Below are 17,820 nucleotides of genomic sequence, written 5' to 3' on the forward strand. Positions count from 1 at the left end.
CCAATAAAATGCCAAATAAACAATGGCCTGATACAGGGGCACCTGGACAGCTCAGTCAGTTAAGCGGTTAAGTGTCTGCCTTCCACTCAGGTCATGATCTTGCTCAGGTCATGATCCTGGGATCCTGGGATCAAGCCCTGCATCAGGCTTCCCTGCTCAGTGAGGAGTCTGCTCCCCCCTCTCCCTCTTATCCATGCTCGTGCTCTCCCCTCTTTCTCAAATAAATAAAATCTTTTTTTAAAAAAAAAATGGCCTGATACAGTTTTTAAGGAGAAAACAGGGCTTACATATGTGAATAAAATGCAAATTCGTGAGAAAATACAGTAAGAAATGGTTTAATTCCATTAATTCAGGGAAACAAAATGCAGTAACCTTTCTGTGTCTCAAAAAATCATTAAGCTTCCCCCTGTAAACATGTTTTATTTACATTTCCAACCATTTTATCAGTATCATAAAATTATTTTAAATTCACTGGAACAAATGTTGGCTTTTTTTTTTAATTTTTTTTTAATTTTTATTTATTTATGATAGTCACAGAGAGAGAGAGAGAGAGGCAGAGACATAGGCAGAGGGAGAAACAGGCTCCATGCACCGGGAGCCTGATGTGGGATTCGATCCGGGGTCTCCAGGATCGCGCCCTGGGCCAAAGGCAGGCGCCAAACCGCTGCGCCACCCAGGGATCCCCAAATGTTGGCTTTTAATGTAGTACTATTTCTATTTTAGGTTTCTACTTTTACTTCTGCCACTGGTCACATACAAGATCCCCTTTTCCTCATGAAAAGTGAATTGGATGAGTAAATTTCAAAAATCAGTGAGTTTTCTCAAACATTTCCCTCATAAAGCTTTTCCTTAAATATTAACTGAAGTTGTCTGAACAACCCTGAGGTCACTCATTTCCTAAAAATTACTTCATGCTCATACAAATATTCAAACTCCATCCCAGAAAAGAAATGGGCTTTTCAGACATTTTTTAAATAAAAAGTATCATCACAACTTACACTTTTTAAAAAATTTAGTTTCAGGATTGTTCGAAGTATGTGACCTTAATCAACTCTCATTATTTTTCTAAGGTACGAAGGATTCCTCAACGATTTTACTTCACAAACTATTTTTGTGGCTTCATTTCACATAATTTCTTTCTAAACATTACAACATTCTAGCTGCAACAGCCTTCTATTTCTTTTTTTTCCTAAATTTTTAATTTAAATTCAATTTGCCAACATATAACATCCAGTGCTCATCCCATCAAGCGCCCTCCTTAGTGACCCTCACCCAGTTACCCCACCCCCCCACCCCCGCCCACCTCCCCTCCACCCTTTGTTTCCCAGCTACTTCCCATCCTGGTCAAGTGCTTCTGTGCCCCCTATCTTTGCAAAAGCTGCTTCCTCTTCCCAAAATCCCTTTTGAGGACTTCTCTTTCAAAACCCCAGTCAAGAGCTACTTCTGTGAGGACACCTTTGATGACCTCAACCTAACAGGTTTCTCTAACATCAGCAGTTTCACTCTCCCTGTTATACAGCTAAGTTTATGTTTCTCTGGTCCTTGAAATCAAGGCCTTTAATTTCTTATTTCCCTAGCATAATTCCTTATCCTAAAACAAGTCAAATATTTACTAAATTTTGATCAATATTGCCAAAACAGCAGTAAACAAGATATCTTTCAAACATTCATTGAAAAGTTCAAATTTTCTTATCTTTCCAGTCTACATCTTTGAATACAAACTGTTAAAAGCTTTCTGGGAGAATAATAAATTCTTGTATTATTTTTCTTAAGGGTTCCATTAAGTAGGAGTGAGTTCATCTTTGATCTAATGTCAAAAACAATTAGCCCTTTTTTAAGAACTACCAAACTACCTTTGAAAAATCCTTTCAAGTACGGTTGGAATTTCAGAATGACCAATAATGAGATTCAAAGGGATTGTGAAAATAATTCTATTATATCAGTATGTGAACTCGCATTTTACTTTCACTTAAAACTCCTCTCACACACTATTATTGTACTGACTACAGAATTTTGCTACTAGGCCTCCCCTTCAGCTGACTGAGAATCAATAATAAGGTATAGATCCCAGTGACCCTGAAATTAGTAGGCAAAACATCTTGCCATCTACTCTACCAGAGTTTGAGCACATTCCTGACTGTAAAGCTTTGTTTCACTGGTCTAATTCCTGGAAAGAACTGGTCTCCACTTACCCCTAGACTAGGTTTGGCCCATTCTAAACTCTCTCCATGCGTAATGAAAAACCTCTGCACCCAGTGCACCACTAGGCCTTAGGAAATAACCCCTAAATTAGTTTCTACTAAAATGTTTCTCAGAGCTTGGAACACTTTCAGGGTTTGTTTAGAACATCTAAAAATAAAAAAAATACCTGACTATTCTGAGTATCAACTTTCCTATTTGGCTCTCCCATATCCTCAGGGCAATGTCAGGGTAGCTTCCTTAGAGTCTTTACATATGTGCAGACTAAAAGCCTCCATAACTCAAATACCATATGTTATATTTTGGAACATCTAGTTAATTTGCTTCTTAGATGCTATACTCTGGCAAATGAGGTAAGAAACATACTAGTAAAGCTTTCCAGATAATATCACCTGGAATGGCAATGCATATCATTTTCTGAGTTGCTGACCGCATTCCCTCAATAAAACCAACTACGAAAACTGGTCTTTTTTAAAATGACATGTGATTGTTTAAGTTAAAATAGTATTTGTTTAATCCCAGCTGTTAAAAAAAAATCATAGGATAATAAAAATTCGGGACTGCAGAATCAGTAATCTTAAAGTGCAATACAACACATCTGGTACTCTAGCTTTTGTAGCTGCTGCCCAAAGATAACTCCTTGACTGCCTGGCTCTGGTGGCCAGTAAGGCTTAAATTCATCAATCCCATAAGACTATAAGAAACAGAAACAGTTGTTAACAGGCTATCTTCCCCAAGGCACAACACAGAGACAGCGGACTGAAATAAATGCACCTCCAGTTTTTCTATGAAAGAAGTCTATTAGCTTATCCTCATAGCTATAGCCTGAGGAATAGGCTTCTAATTAAACACACATCTAAGAGCTGACTACAATACTCTCCAAAGACTGAGAAGGCCAGTGGGTGCCTCTCCTTTGCCCCCTACCAAGTCTTTGGTGTCTCCAAGACAGAAGCTAGTGTACAGGCCTGGCACACAAAATGTTTCCCATAGGGCACATCCCTGGATAAACAGGCTTTGGTAGTGAGGAAGCCTGTATTCACAGGTTCCACAGTACTATAACAAAACAAAACAAAACAAAACCAAGTGAACTATCACCCTAGGGCACAACACAGAATGGACCGACAGAAGTCTTTCCTCAAAGAGGTATTTTGCATACATTAAAAGCTGCTGCCTGAGGTCCCTGAATCTAAGCGTTGACTAAGATCCTCCCCTTTGGAACACTGACAGATCTTGGCACACCTTCAACTACTGGGAGCAACTAAGAATAAAGTAGGCTGTTTGGACAATTAAAAAAGTATGAGACAACCAAGAACTCAGATGATGAAGTTCATCTCTTAAGTGAGGTGTGTCACTCAAGACAGAGAGATGACTTAATCTAATCAATGAAATCAATAGAAAGTCAAGTAAAATAAAGAAACAAAGGAATATTTCAAGTAAGAACAAAATAAAACCTGAGTAAAAGACCTTAGTGATATGGAGATAAACAATTCACCTGATAGTTCGAAATAGCAGTCAATATATATGCTCACTTGGCTCAGAGAACAAATGATGAAAAAAGTGAAAATTTCAAAAGAAAATACAAGAAAATACCAAGCAAATATCACAGAACTGAAAAATACAATAATTTAACTGAGAAATACAATAGAAGGATTCAAGAACAGACTAAATGCAGTAGAACAAAAAAAAAAAAAGAAAGAAAGAAAGAAAAGAAAAGAAAAGGAAAGGAGAGCAAAAGCAAAGATAGCATAAGAGACTAACAGGACATCAAGTAAACAAACATCCTCATTATAAAGGTCCCAAAGGAAGAAGAGGAAAAGGGGCAAAAATTTTAAATTTGACAAAATAATGGCTAAAAAAATTCTCTAAATTGAAGAAGGAAACAGATATCCAAGTCCAGGAAGTCCATAAAGTTCCAAATAAAATGAACCCAAAGAGACCCACATCAAAACACATTATAATCTAATGTCGAAAGTTAAAAGAGAGAAAGAATGTTAAAAGCAGGAAAAGCTTGTTCGGTACAACTTGTTATGTACAAAGGAACCTCCATAAGACTTTACGCACACTTTTTAGCAGAAACCTTGCAGCCCAGAAGAAGTCGCATAATACAAAGAAAAAAACTGCCACTAAGTATACTCTACTCAGTAAAATTGTCCTTTAGAATTGAAGGAGAGATAAGTTTTCCAGACAAGTGAAAGCTAGATGAGAATGACAAGAAACCAAAGGAAGCTAATTTTAGGAAAGCATAAGAAAATACGAATCTCACTGGTAAAAATAAATATATTGTAAAATTCAGAATAATCTAGTTCCATAAAGAGGCAATCACTTACAAAGCTAGTATGAATGTTAAAAAACAAAAATAAAAATAACTTTAAGTACAAGAGGGGTGCCTGGGTGGCTCAGTCGGTTATTTGTCTGCCTTCAGCTTGGGTCATGATCCAGGGTCCTAGGATCAAGTCCTGCGTCAGCCTTCCCTGCTGTGTGAGGAACCCGCTTCTCCCTCTCCCTCTGTCCACTGTCATACTCTGTCAGATGGATGAATAAAATCTTAAAAAAAAAAACAAAACACTTATTTCTTAAGATTTTATTTATTTATTCATGAAAGACATGGGGGCGGGAGGGGGGGAGGCAAAGACATAGGCAGAGAGAGAAGCAGGCTCCATGCAGGGAGCCTGATGTGGAACTTGATCCCAGGACTTCAGGATCACACCCTAGGCTAAAGGCAGGCTCTAAACCGCTGAGCCACCCAGCGATCCCCAACACAAAACTTTAAGTGTAATAACTTGCTGAGGAATACAGAAGATAAAAATTATATAAATTGTGACATTAAAAATATAAAAGGAGAAAAGAATAAAAATGTAGAGATAAGGATGCTCACTCTTGCCACTTTTACTCAATACAGGATTGGAAGTTCTACCCAGAGCAAGTAGGCAAGGAAAAAAAAAAAAAGGCATCAAAATTGGAAAAGAGGAAAGCTGAAACTGTCCCTGTATGTGGGTGATATTTTATCTATAGAAAACCCTAAAAACTCCACCAAGAAAACTGTTTGGTTTTTTTTTATTTTTATTTATTTATGATAGTCACAGAGAGAGAGAGAGAGAGGCAGAGACATAGGCAGAGGGAGAAACAGGCTCCATGCACTGGGAGCCCGATGTGGGATTCGATCCCAGGTCTCCAGGATCACGCCCTGGGCCAAAGGCAGGCACTAAACCGCTGCGCCACCCAGGGATCCCAAGAAAACTGTTTGAACTAATAAACAAGCTCAGTAGAACTGTAGGATAAAAAAAAAAAAAAATCAATGTACAAAAGCATCTGTGCTTCTACATCCTAATAAGCTAAAACAAAAAAATTAAAATAATTCCATTCACAAATGCATCTAATGATAAAGAATAAGATATTTAAGCATAAATTTAATCAAAGAGATGAAAGATCTATAAACTGAAACCATAAGACAATGCTGAAAAAAACTGAATACAAATAAATGAAAAGATAGTCTGTGTTCATGGACTGGAAGAATTAACACTGTTAAAATGTCCATACTTCCCAAAGCAATCTACATATTTAATGCAATCTCTACAAAAACTCCAATAGCATTTTCAAAGAACTAGAATAAAGAATCCTAAAATTTGTATGGAACCTCAAAAGACTCTATAAACAGCCAAAGCACTCTTGAAAGAACAATGCTGGAGGCATCACACTTCCAGATTTTAAACTACGTTACAAAGCTACAGTAATCAAAAGGGAATGCTACTGGCATAAAAACAGACACACAGATCAATGGGAGAGAAAAGAATCCAGGAATAAACCCACATATATGCGGTCAATTAACTTATGACAAAGTTGTCAAGAATATACAATGAAGACAGTCTTTTTAATGAATAGTGCTGTGAAAAATGGACAGACACATGCAACACAATGAAACTGGACCATTATCTTACACCATACACAAAATTCAACTCAAAATGTATTAAAAGACTTGAACATAAGGCCTAACAATCCCTAGAAAAAAGATATGGATGCTAAGTTTCTTGACATTTGTCTCTGTGAGATTTTTTTAGATGTATATTTAAAACTAATATGTTATAGATCTATTACATCTTAATTTTTAAAAATTTAAAAAATTAAAAAACATACTGTTGGAATAAAAGCCAAGTTTAGTTTCAGCTCTGTCAAGAACTTAAGCTTCTTTCCAGGGTCTCAATTTAATGTATGATACAGTAAATCAACAAAGTATCTATTCTGTAAGGCAAAAGACTTAGAACACAGTTTTTCTTTAAATAGCCGTCATTATATGCTATATTCCTGGAACTCTTCAATAGCAATGGGTTTGAATGTTCTAGTTCCATAAATTATTTTCAAAGGAACACCACATCAAACCATTCCCTTATTTAAACATAGAAGACTAATTAGCTTCAATAATACGTTAAATTAGCACAAGAAACAACAAATGCACATCAGGAAAGTAATCTAAAGTAAAGTCCTACCTGTCCCCTTAATCCAAAGGGGACACATTCCAAGACCCCCCAGTGGATATCTAAATTAGGGATAGTACTGAAACTATATATTATGCTTTTTCCTGCACATATATACATATGATAAAATTTAAGTTACAGTTAGGTAGAGTAAGAAATTAATAACAATAGCTAACAATAAAACAAATACTGCGAAACTTGTATGAATGTGTTCTCTAAATATCTTACTATACTGTACCTGCCCTTCTTATGATGATATTAGAGATACAATGATGAGATGAAGTGAGGTAAATGACATAGGCATTGTGACCTAGTGTTAGGCTACTACTGACTTTCTGATGATACATCAGAAAGGGGATCATCAGCTTCCAGACCACAGTTGACCATGCAGATAAGGGGGAACTACTATACTAACATATAATAGCAAATTAAAAATCACATTAAGGCCCTAAAATAGGATTTCTTCAAGTTTAAAGTCCGTTAAGTATAAACTAGAAATGTTAATAAAGATTCTGGAGTCCTAGCCCAGAAACTAAAACAATCAAGTCTAGACCAAGGTTCAGAAATCTGTCCTCAACCCTTTGTATACTATCAGGGTCCAATGGACCCATTTTGAGTTCCTTCTTTTTAGCATTCTATTTAGTGACTTTTATTCTTTCTTATAAATCTTTCCAAAGAAAAAAAAAGAAAGAAAAACCTTTAAATGTAGTAAAATCACTCGATCTGATAAGAGTTCAACTGGACTTTTTCATAAACCTAACATCTGTTATAGGATTTTAGTGAATTTATTTTCCTCCACCTTGAAATACCTTTCTATTTCATCAATTCAGAATTACATCAGAATTCATCAGTAGGGATCCCTGGGTGGCTCGGCGGTTTAGCGCCTGACTTTGGCCTGGGGCGTAGGTTAGTCCTGTATTTCCGGGATAGAGTCCCACACATCGGGCTCCCTGCATGGAGCCTGCTTCTCCCTCTGGCTGTTTATCTGTCTCTCTCTCTCTCTTTCATGAATAAATAAATACAGTCTTAAAAAAAAAAAAAAAAAAAAGAATTCATCAGTTATTTGCAACTATGCTAAGAAACTAAAATAACAAAAAAATAAGATCACCCAGAATGATGCAACAGTGAAATACTGCATTCTTTCATCCTTCAGTTTGTACTACCCAAAGTACTGCATCTTCTTTCAAGAACATATAAACTCTGAAGACACTATATGTGTAGCTTGTTTTCCAAAGTGTTCCTTAAATACTTGGAATTTTTCCATTTTTCACCCATGATGGCAGAGAATAGGAAACTGAAGGAGGAAGACATTTATGAGACAAATCAGAATACAAGTAACTGTATGCTAGATTCTTATGATAATGAGGAAACCGATCATATACGCAAATCACAGACTATGAATTTTCAGACCATGATGATCTCCTAATTAAAGTTTTTCAAGTTTAATAAGTAAACATACCTGTAATTAATAAAAGAAATAAAATTTTTCACTCATTCAAAAGAACATTATCATGCAACATTTTGAAACCAGTCCCTCGATCCTTTTTACTAAATAAAATATTACCATATTTTATTCCCTTATATTTATAGACCAAAATTTACTTGATAATGGATTTTAAGTGGCCAAATGAAGGTTGGTGTTTAAACAAAGATGACTGGGAAAAAAACAGTAATGTAATGAAAAATTTTTAAAGTCATCACACTGGTTATTCTAATTGGTGTTTATAATATATAGATGAAAATTCTCTGCAAACATAGAAGAAAAAGGGTCAACCTTGCCATAAAATCATAAGCCATTAAAATTTGTAAAAGTACTACATTTTGGAAATACAAGTCCAAAGTACCAGATGGTAACAAGAGAATCTATTAGAGATGTATATGAAATCTAGTATCAGTATTGTAGTTTGACAACCAAGTTCATGAAGGAGAACCATATGTAATGATAAACTATAACATATCAGAGATGTATTTGACCTGGGAACAATAAAAGAGGGACGTGCTAATTTCACACGTGCCAACTGATGAGCAATTAGTTGTACTCAAAAAGATGTTGCCCATTTCAGCTATATATACTTTCAAATCCAGGAAATTTAGAATAAAAATGTGGGTTTCTTGAGGTACTAGGGTAGCTCAGTCTGTTAAGCAGGCAACTCTTGATTTCAGCTCAGGTCATTATCTCAGGGTCATTAGAGTGAGCCCTGCATTAGGCTCTGCACTCAGCGCAGATGCGCTGCTTGAGATGCTCTGATCTCCTCCTTCTGTCCCTGCCCATCCAGCTCATGGTATAAATAAATTTAAAAATCTTTAAAAACAGAAAAACAACAAAAACCTATGGGTTTCTTGTGTTCCAGTTGTTACTTAAATTGTATTTCTGGCAAAACTGTGCTTCAACCGTCCCTTTACCATCACTTTGGCAAATTTTTCTGAAGATGAACTAAAATATATAAAAAAAAGAAGTGTCCATTGGGCTCAGATGGTAAATGGTGATGACTATGTTTTATGGTACACTAAGCATTCTAGATGATTCATAAATGTCGTCGATGAACTCACTGTGATAAAGTCAACAGCTGTCTATAGCAATGGTTCTCAAATTTGGCTAATCATCAGATCAGAATTACCTGGGCACAAGTTAAAAATAGCTTCCCAGGCTGACACAGATTTCATGGAAGGACTTAGGAACTCTTTAATAATTAGCCAGGGAAATTCTCATGATAAGCCATTGTGAAATGTGGCCATATGAAATATACTATTAAGCAGAATACTTTCCTCTTACCCATAAGGTTCCATTTCTGACCTATTGGACTGGCAAAACTCCAAAGTGTGACAACAGACTTCAATAGTAAGGTTTTTTAAGACACTCATATATTACTCATGGAAGTACAATTCCCATACAAAGTAAGTTTGCAGTATCTATCAAAATTATGAATACAGATACCCTCCAACCCTGCAGCATCCAGTCCACAAATATATTTGCACATAAAAAGCGACATATGTAAAAGCTTATTCTTGAAGCACCAACTGCAATAGCAAAATACTTCAAAGAAGGAAGTTCTATATACATAAAAATAGAAAGGTCTAAAATAACATTAAAAAACAAAGCATGTTTTAGAGAGCAGTATATAAACATGCTAATATTTGTCTTACAAGCAAGAGGGAACTTAAAGATCTAGAAAAAGTACAAACTAAACCTAAAGCTAGCAGAAGTAAGGAAATCATAAAGACTAAAGATAAATGAACTAGAAGATAAATGAACTAGAAAATAGAGGAAAACAACAACAATCAATGAAACCAAAACATGATCTGAGAAAAAAAGAAACAAAATCGACAAACCCTTTGTTAGCCAAAGACAGAAAGAGAAAAGTCAAAATACTAAAATGAGAAATGGGAATATGCACATTGATTCTACAGAAATTATGACAGTACTATGAATGACTGTACACCAAAGTATTGTATAACCTAGATTAAATGGACAAATTCCAAGAAATATAAAGCCTACCAAAACTAAATCACAAATAAATTAAAAATCTCAATATACCTATAACTACTGACAAGACTGAATCAGTAATCAAATATCTCTCAACAAATAAAAGCCATAAACCTTAAGCTTCCTTGGTGAATTCTTCTAAACATTTAAAAAAGATTACCAATCCTTCTTAAAATTTGGCAAAAGTTGAAGGGAATATTTCCTAACCTATTCTATGAAGACAGCATTAACCTGATATCCAAGTCAGTCACTCCCAGAAAGAAAACTACGGACCAATATCCCTTATGAACACTGCAAAAAATCTTCAAAATACTAGCAAATGGAATTCAATAGCACATTAAAGGATTATACATCTTTTAACCAGTGGGATTTATTTCTGGAATACAGGGATGGTTCAACGTACAAATAACTGATCAATATAATAGGCTGCATCAACAAAATAAAGGGAAATAAAACACATGATCATCTCCATTGATGCAGAAAAAAACATTTGATAAAATTCAACAACCTTTTATGAAAAAACACTCAACAAATTAGGAATAGAAGATAATTACATCTACATAATAAAAGCCACATATGAAAAACCCACACCAAAAACTCAATGATGAAGACTGACTGTTTTTCCTCTAAGATCAGAAACAAGGCAAAGAAACCCACTTTTACCATTTCTATTCAACATATTGAAGTTCTAGCCAGAGTAGTTGGGCAAAAATAAGAAATAAAAAGCATCCAAATTGAAAAATAAGTAAAATGATCTGTGCAGATTATTTGATTTACATGTTTAAGGTTTAGAAAACTATAAAGATGTCACAAAGAAAAAGCTGTTAGAACTAATAAATTCAGCAATGTAGCAGGGTATAGTCAATGCACAAAATCAGTTTATTTCTATACATGAAAAATAATCTGAAAATTGTTACTATTTTACAATAGCTTCAAAAAGAATACTTACAAATTAACAAATGTGTTAATTTAATCAAGGAGGTGAATGAAAGGCTTGTACAATGAAAACTATAGGGGTAACTGGGTGGCTCAGTTGGTTAAGTATACAATCTTGATTTTGGTTCAGGTCCTAATCTCAAGGTTATGAGATTGAGTCAGGTCAGATTCTGCACTCAGCAGGGCGTCTGCTTAAGATTCTCTTCCTCTCCCTTCGCCCCCACCCTACCCCACCCCACTGCCTGTGCTCATGCCCATGCTCTCTCAAATAAATCATTTTAAAAAAAATTACAAAACACTGCTGAAAGAAATCAAAGAGGATATAAATAATATGAAGCACACCCCATGTTCATGGATTGATAGACTTAATACTATTAAAATGTATCAGCTAAAGTGACCTCAAGATTCAATGCAATCCTTATCAAAATCACAGTGATTTTTTTTTTTTTCGGGGAATAGAAAAACTCATCCTAAAATTTATATGAAGTCTCAAGGGACTCAAACATCCGAAATAATCTTGAAAAAGAATAAAATCAGAAGGCTCATATTCCTGATTTCAAAACTTATTATAAAGCTACAATAATCAAAACTAATCTTTTAGTATAATGGTATACAAATCAACGGGAAAAAATAGCCTAGAAATAAACCCTCACCTATATGGTCAAATGGTTTTTGACAAGAGGGCCAAGACCATTCAATGAATAAAAAAATCTTTCAACAACTGGTGCTGAGAAAATTGGATATCCATGTGCAAAAGCATGAAGATGACCCTTACATAATACTATTTCCAAATTCAACTCAAAATAGATAAAGGAACTAAATTTAAGACCTAAAACAATAAAAACTCTTAGAAGAAAACATAGGAAAGAAGATTTGTAGCCTTGGACTTAACAGTGATTTTTCTGGACATGATACCAAAGACACAGATAACAAAAGAAAATCTAGATACACTGGACTTCATGAAAAATTTAAAATTTTGTACATCAAAAGACAGCATCAACAGAGCAAAAAAGCAACCCACAGAATGGGAGAAAACATCTCCAAATCACTTATCCAATAAAGGATTAATACCTAGAATAGAGAACTACTAAAACTCAACAAGTAAAAAAAAAAAAAAAAAAAAAAAAAAAACTGGTAAAGGACTTGAATAAACATTTCTCCAAAAAAGATACAAGAATGCCCATAAATACATGAAAAAAAAAATCTTCAGCACCATTAAGCATTACAAAAATGCAAATCAAAACTGGGAGATTAGGATGGCTACTATCAAAAAAAAAAAAAAGACATGGAGAGAAAACTTGTCAAATACAAGCAGAAGAATGAAACTGGACCAATTTCTCACACCATACACAAAAACTCAAATTGGATTAAAGACCTAAAAAGGGAAACCTGAAACCATAAAATCCCAAAAAAGAGGACAGGCAGTAACGGCTCTCGCATGGGCTGTAGCACCATTTTTCTAGATAAATATCCTAAGGCAAGAGAACCAAAAGCAAAAATAAACTACTGGACTACCTCAAAATAAAAGGTTTCTGCACAGCAAAAGGAACAATCAACAAAAATAAACAGCAACCTACAGAACGGGAGAGGATATTTGCAAATGACATATTGGGTTAGTATTCAAATATATAAAGAACATATATAACTCAAAGACCAAAGAACAAATAATTCATTTTAAAAGTGGGTAGAAGACACAAACATTTCTCTAAAAAAGACATCCAGATGGCCAACAGACACGTGAAAAGGTGTTTAACATGACTCATCTCCAGGGAAATGCAAATCAAAACTACAATGAGATATCACTTCACACCTATCAGAATGGTTAAAATCAAAAACACAAGAAAAAAATAAGTGTTGGCCAGGATGTAAGAAAAAGGAACCCTCTTGCATTGTTGGTGGGTATGCAAACTGGTACAGCCACTTTGGAAAACACTATGAAAGTTCCTCAAAAAGTTAAAAATAGAACTACCCTATTATCCAGTAATTGCTCTTCTGGGTATTTACCTAAAAAAAAATACAAAAATGAGTTTAAAGGGATACTGGCACCCCGGTGTTTGCTGCAGCATTATTTACAATAGCCAAAATATGGAAGCAACCCAAGTGTCCATCAACAAATGAATGAAGATGAAGGATGTACACACACACACACACACACAGTGATTAATCAGCCATAAAAAAGAATAACACCCTGTCATTTGCAATGACATGGATAAAGCTAGACAGTACAGTAAGCAAAATAAGAAAAAAGGCAAATACCACATGATTCCACTCATATGTGGAATTTAAGAAACAAATGAACAAAGGGGGAAAAAGGCAAACCAAAAAAACAAGACTCTTAACTATAGAGAACAACTGACAGTTATCAGAAAGGCAATGGGTGGGAGATGGGTAAAATTGGTGATGGGAATTAAGGAATGCATTTGCACTGGGTGACATATGGTATCATTGAATCACTATACTGTATATCCAAAACTAGTACAACACTGACTATATTGGATTTTTTTTAAGTATTAATTAGCAGGGATGTGGAGAAGCTGGAACCCAGTGCACTGTTGATAGGAATGTAAAACGGTATACCCACTATAAAAAAGTGTGGTAGTTCCACACACAGACACAAAAATATATATATATATATATTTTTTTTTTTTTAATTACCATATGATCCAGCATTCCACTTCTGGGTATACATCCAAAAGAATTAAAATCTGTATCTAAAGAGATATTTGTACACCCATGTTCATAACAGCAATATCCACAAAAGTTCAAACATGGAAGTAATGCAAGTATCTATCTATGGATAAATGGACAAGCAAAATGTGGTATGCACATAAAATGGAACATTATTCAGCTTTAAAATGGAAGGAATTTCTGCAACATGCTGGATGAATCTTGAAGACTTTGTTAGGTGAAATGCACCAATCACAGAATGACAAATACTGTATGATCCCATTTATATGAGGTACTTACTCAAAATTGTAAAGATATAAGGATGGTGACCAAGGGCTGGGGGAAGGAGAGAATGTGGAGTTATTACTAAATGGTTACAGAGTTCCCACTGTACAAGTTGAGTTATTTAAGGACAGATGGTGGTGAGGATTGTACAACATTGTCAATGTTTTTAATACCTCTTAACTACATGCTTAAAAATGGTTAAGATGATAAATTTTGTTATGTGTATTTTATTACAATAAAAAAAGAGGAAGGAGCAGAATATATTTCTATGTTTGTACAGTTATAAGATATCCCTGGATGGATACCTAAGAAACACAAAGCAGTTGGCTCTTATAGAAAGGAAATGTGGTTGGCTGGAGGACTTTTTTTTTTTTTTTTTAATTTTATTTATTTAAGAGAGAGAGAGAGCACGGACATGAGCAGAGGCAGGACCAGAGCGGGAAGCTCCTGGCTGAGTGGGGGGCCCAATTCAGGGCTAGATCCCAGGACTTGGGGATCATGACCTGAGCCAAAGGCTGACACTTAACCAAATGAGACACCCCAGTGCCTAAAATTTTTAAAGATTTTATTTATTTATTCATGAGAGAGAGAGAGAGAGAGAGAGACAGAGAAAAGCAGAGACACAAAGGGAGAAGCAGGCGCCACGCAGGAAGTCCATTGCGGGACTCAATCCAGGCATTCCGGAATCACCCCCTGAGCCAAAGGCAGACGCCCAACCGCTGAGCGACCCAGGCATCCCCAACTGGAGGACCTTTAGAAGGAAGGAAACTACATTTTGAGCCATGTTACTACTGACCTCCTCAAAATCTAAATGTATAAATAATATTGGCAGCACTGGAAAAGAAATTAATAAATGCTAATAATGTAACTATTACTAGATAAAGGACATATTTTAAAGTTGTTCAGAAGAAACTTTTTTTATATAAAATCTTGGCATTTACTACCTAAAAAAAGTACCTAAATCTGACAAAAACAGGAAAAAAAAAAGTTGAGTCATGTTTAATTTAGGTAATGGTTTTATTAAAGAGTACATTCACCTGCCAACTATTTGTAAATTCATCCTCTTCTGGTCATGATTTTTATGTCCTTATAACACTCAAAAATTAGTGTTGTCAGAGTTAAATCTGGATTATAATGGACTATTTCCTGAACATTTTAAAAGACATTCCACTTCCTTATTTTCACTTAGTGGCACAAACCACTTGATCTATAATATTACACACCATTTATTTTTTTAATTTATTTTTTAAGATTTTTAAAAATTTATTTATTCAAGAGAGAGAACACAAGCGGGGGTGGGGGGGCAACAGAGGGAGAGGGAGAAGCAGGCTCCCCACTGACCAGGAAGCCAGACAAGGGGCTGCATCCCAGAACCACGGGATCATGACCTAAGCAGAAGGAAGATACTTGACTGAGCCACCCAGGCGCTCCTAGTACCACCGAAGGAAGAAAAATTGATAAAACTAAACTGGTAACAGAAAACATGAAAAAACTTTTTGTTTCTTTTTTTTACTGTTTGCCCTTAACCTCAAATACAAAAGCTAAAGATTGGAAAATCTAGATTTGGAGCCCTGGGTGGCTCTGGGGTTCAGCATCTGCCTCGGGTTCGGGCCGTGATCCTGGAGACCCGGGATCGAGTCCCACATCGGGCTCCCTGCACGGAGCCTGCTTCTCCCTCTGCCTGTGTCTCTGCGTCTCTCCGTGTCTCTCACGAATAAAAAACTTTTAAAAAAAAAAGTAAAATGTGAATTTTAATCACCTACATACATTGAAGATAAAGCCAACAGCCTGCAGCTGTTTTCAATGTAATTTTCCTTTTTAATCTTTTTTTTTTTTTTCAGACACGTAGATGTTAAGTCTGGCAAACCAAATGTACTTTTTTTTTTTTTTAAGATTTTATTTATTTATTCATGAGAAAGACAGAGAGACGCAGAGACACAGGCAGAGGGAGAAGCAGGCTCCCCGCGGGGAGCCCGCTGCGGACTCGATCCCGGGACCCCGGGGTCACGCCCCGAGCCAAAGGCAGACGCTCAAGCCCTGAGCCACGCAGGCGTCCCCCAAGGTACTCTCGAAGGAATGTACTCACACAGAGAAGAAAAAAGAACAACACAGTAAATGAGCAGACGGAGAACATACACACACTAGACAACCCAGAAATCGCCTCCGAGCCCGGTACACTGGAAGACCCGTGATTAAATAACTCCACTTCGGTAAGGACGGAAACTTTCCACATCCATATGCCTTCACTTTCCCATTATTACCAGGAAATCCTGCAATGAAAACTCTGAGTCACGGCACGTCCGGGGATAGCTCCCCGCGCGCACAGCCGCCGCAACGCCTCCTGCGCTCCAACTTCTCCAGGAAGAGGCGCGCCGCGAACCCCCCTCCGCACCCTGCCCGGGAGTCGCGGCTCGGCGCCCCGCACGCACCTCGGCCCCGCCGGCCCCGCCGCCCCCGCTCCCGCCCCCGCCCCCGCGCCCGGGTCGGGACGCAGCGCCGTCCGCGGAAGGCTGGCCCCGCGACTTCGCAGCCAGCCGCCGGCCCCGCCGCTCCCGGGGGCCCTCGGCCGAGGGGAACAAAAAGGCGGAGCGGCCCGGACCCCGGCGCCCGAGCTGCGGGGGCGGCGGGGAGCGGGGGCGGCGGGGGCGGCGGGGAGCGGGGGCGGGCCGGGCCTCACTGGCCGTCCGTCGCCCGCGGCCCCCGGCGCCCCCCGCCCCCGGCGCCCGGCCCGGGCGGGACCTCGAACCCCGCAGCGGCGGCGGGCGGGCGGGCAGAGCGAGCGGCTCGCGCCGACTTTCGCCCCGGGCCCCTCCGGGCGCAAGCAGGGGCGGGGCCCCCGAGGAGAGGGCGTCGCCGCCGCCCCCCGAACACCGCCGAGGCCGAGACGCCCTCCGCCAGCGACCCGCGGCGCCCCCGCCCCCGCCCGCGGTCCCCGCATCCCGACGCGGCCTGAGCGCCCCTTCGCCCGCCCACGGCTGCTCACCTCGGTCGCAGGACCCGCCGCCGCCGCCGCCTCCGGTAACTGGCCGGGACGCCGAGACCCGAGGCGGGGAGAGCCGCGCGCGCCCGAGGACCGCCCGCCAAGCGCGTCACGGCGCCTCCCCCGCCTTCCGCCCGCGCAGGCGCGCGGCCGCGGTCAGGTGACCCAGTCCCCATGGTAACGGGCGGCGGGGGCGGGCGCGGGGGCGGGGGCGGCTCCGGCGGGCGCGGGGGTTGGGGCGCGGAGGGCCGCCCGCCAGCTCCCCGGGTGCGGCTCCGCGCCTTTTCCTCCGGCCGAGGGGCGGTGCGGGGGCGGGTGCCGCGGCCTCGGCGGTGTCCGGCTGCGATGACGCCCGTTTGGCTCCCTCCGCTTCCAGCCCGAGGAGCGGCCGAGATCGCATCCTTGGGGACCTCCTCCCGCCTCTCTACCCCAGCCGTCTTGACCTCTCACTTGACCTCTGCGCTCGCGGGCTCGGAGACTTGCCTGCACGAACCCGTCTCTACCCCTGGCCTCTTCGGTACAACTTTTTTCCTTGGCTTTTATTACTCTTTGTCCATCTGAGCGAAAGTTCATTGGCTGTTCGAGGTTATGTGTGGTACAGCGCACAGGTCATGACCCATATCCTCAGGCAAACGCTAAAAAACTGTGTTTCTCAGGGCTGTATTCCAGGTACCGACCTAAGAACCTGATGTGTATGGCCTCAGTCCTTACATCCCTGCTAGCGCACAGAGGAACAGGCACTAAGTTACCCAGGCTTACCGTAGCTACCAAAGAGCGACAAAGAGTACTTGACGAAATAG

The 17,820-nt window shown here is 39.0% G+C and overlaps 1 protein-coding gene across 4 annotated transcripts in view; it reads right to left on the reverse strand.

Annotated features, from left to right (window-relative positions):
* SDCBP (syndecan binding protein) overlaps positions 1 to 17,165 on the reverse strand; it is a 38,615-nt gene extending 21,450 nt beyond the window's left edge. For 2 of the 4 annotated variants that reach the window (XM_077876872.1, XM_077876869.1), the window contains exon 1: positions 17,024 to 17,165. The gene's annotated coding sequence lies outside the window, so the exon portion shown is untranslated. Of the gene's footprint in view, positions 1 to 16,176; positions 16,311 to 17,023 lie in introns of all 4 variants that reach the window. The other 2 variants (XM_077876871.1, XM_077876870.1) reach the window with 2 other exon arrangements.
* Between the last annotated feature and the right edge of the window lie 655 nt (positions 17,166 to 17,820).

This window comes from Canis aureus, chromosome 28 (assembly GCF_053574225.1).
Source record: "Canis aureus isolate CA01 chromosome 28, VMU_Caureus_v.1.0, whole genome shotgun sequence".
NCBI classification, from domain to species: Eukaryota; Metazoa; Chordata; class Mammalia; order Carnivora; family Canidae; genus Canis; species Canis aureus.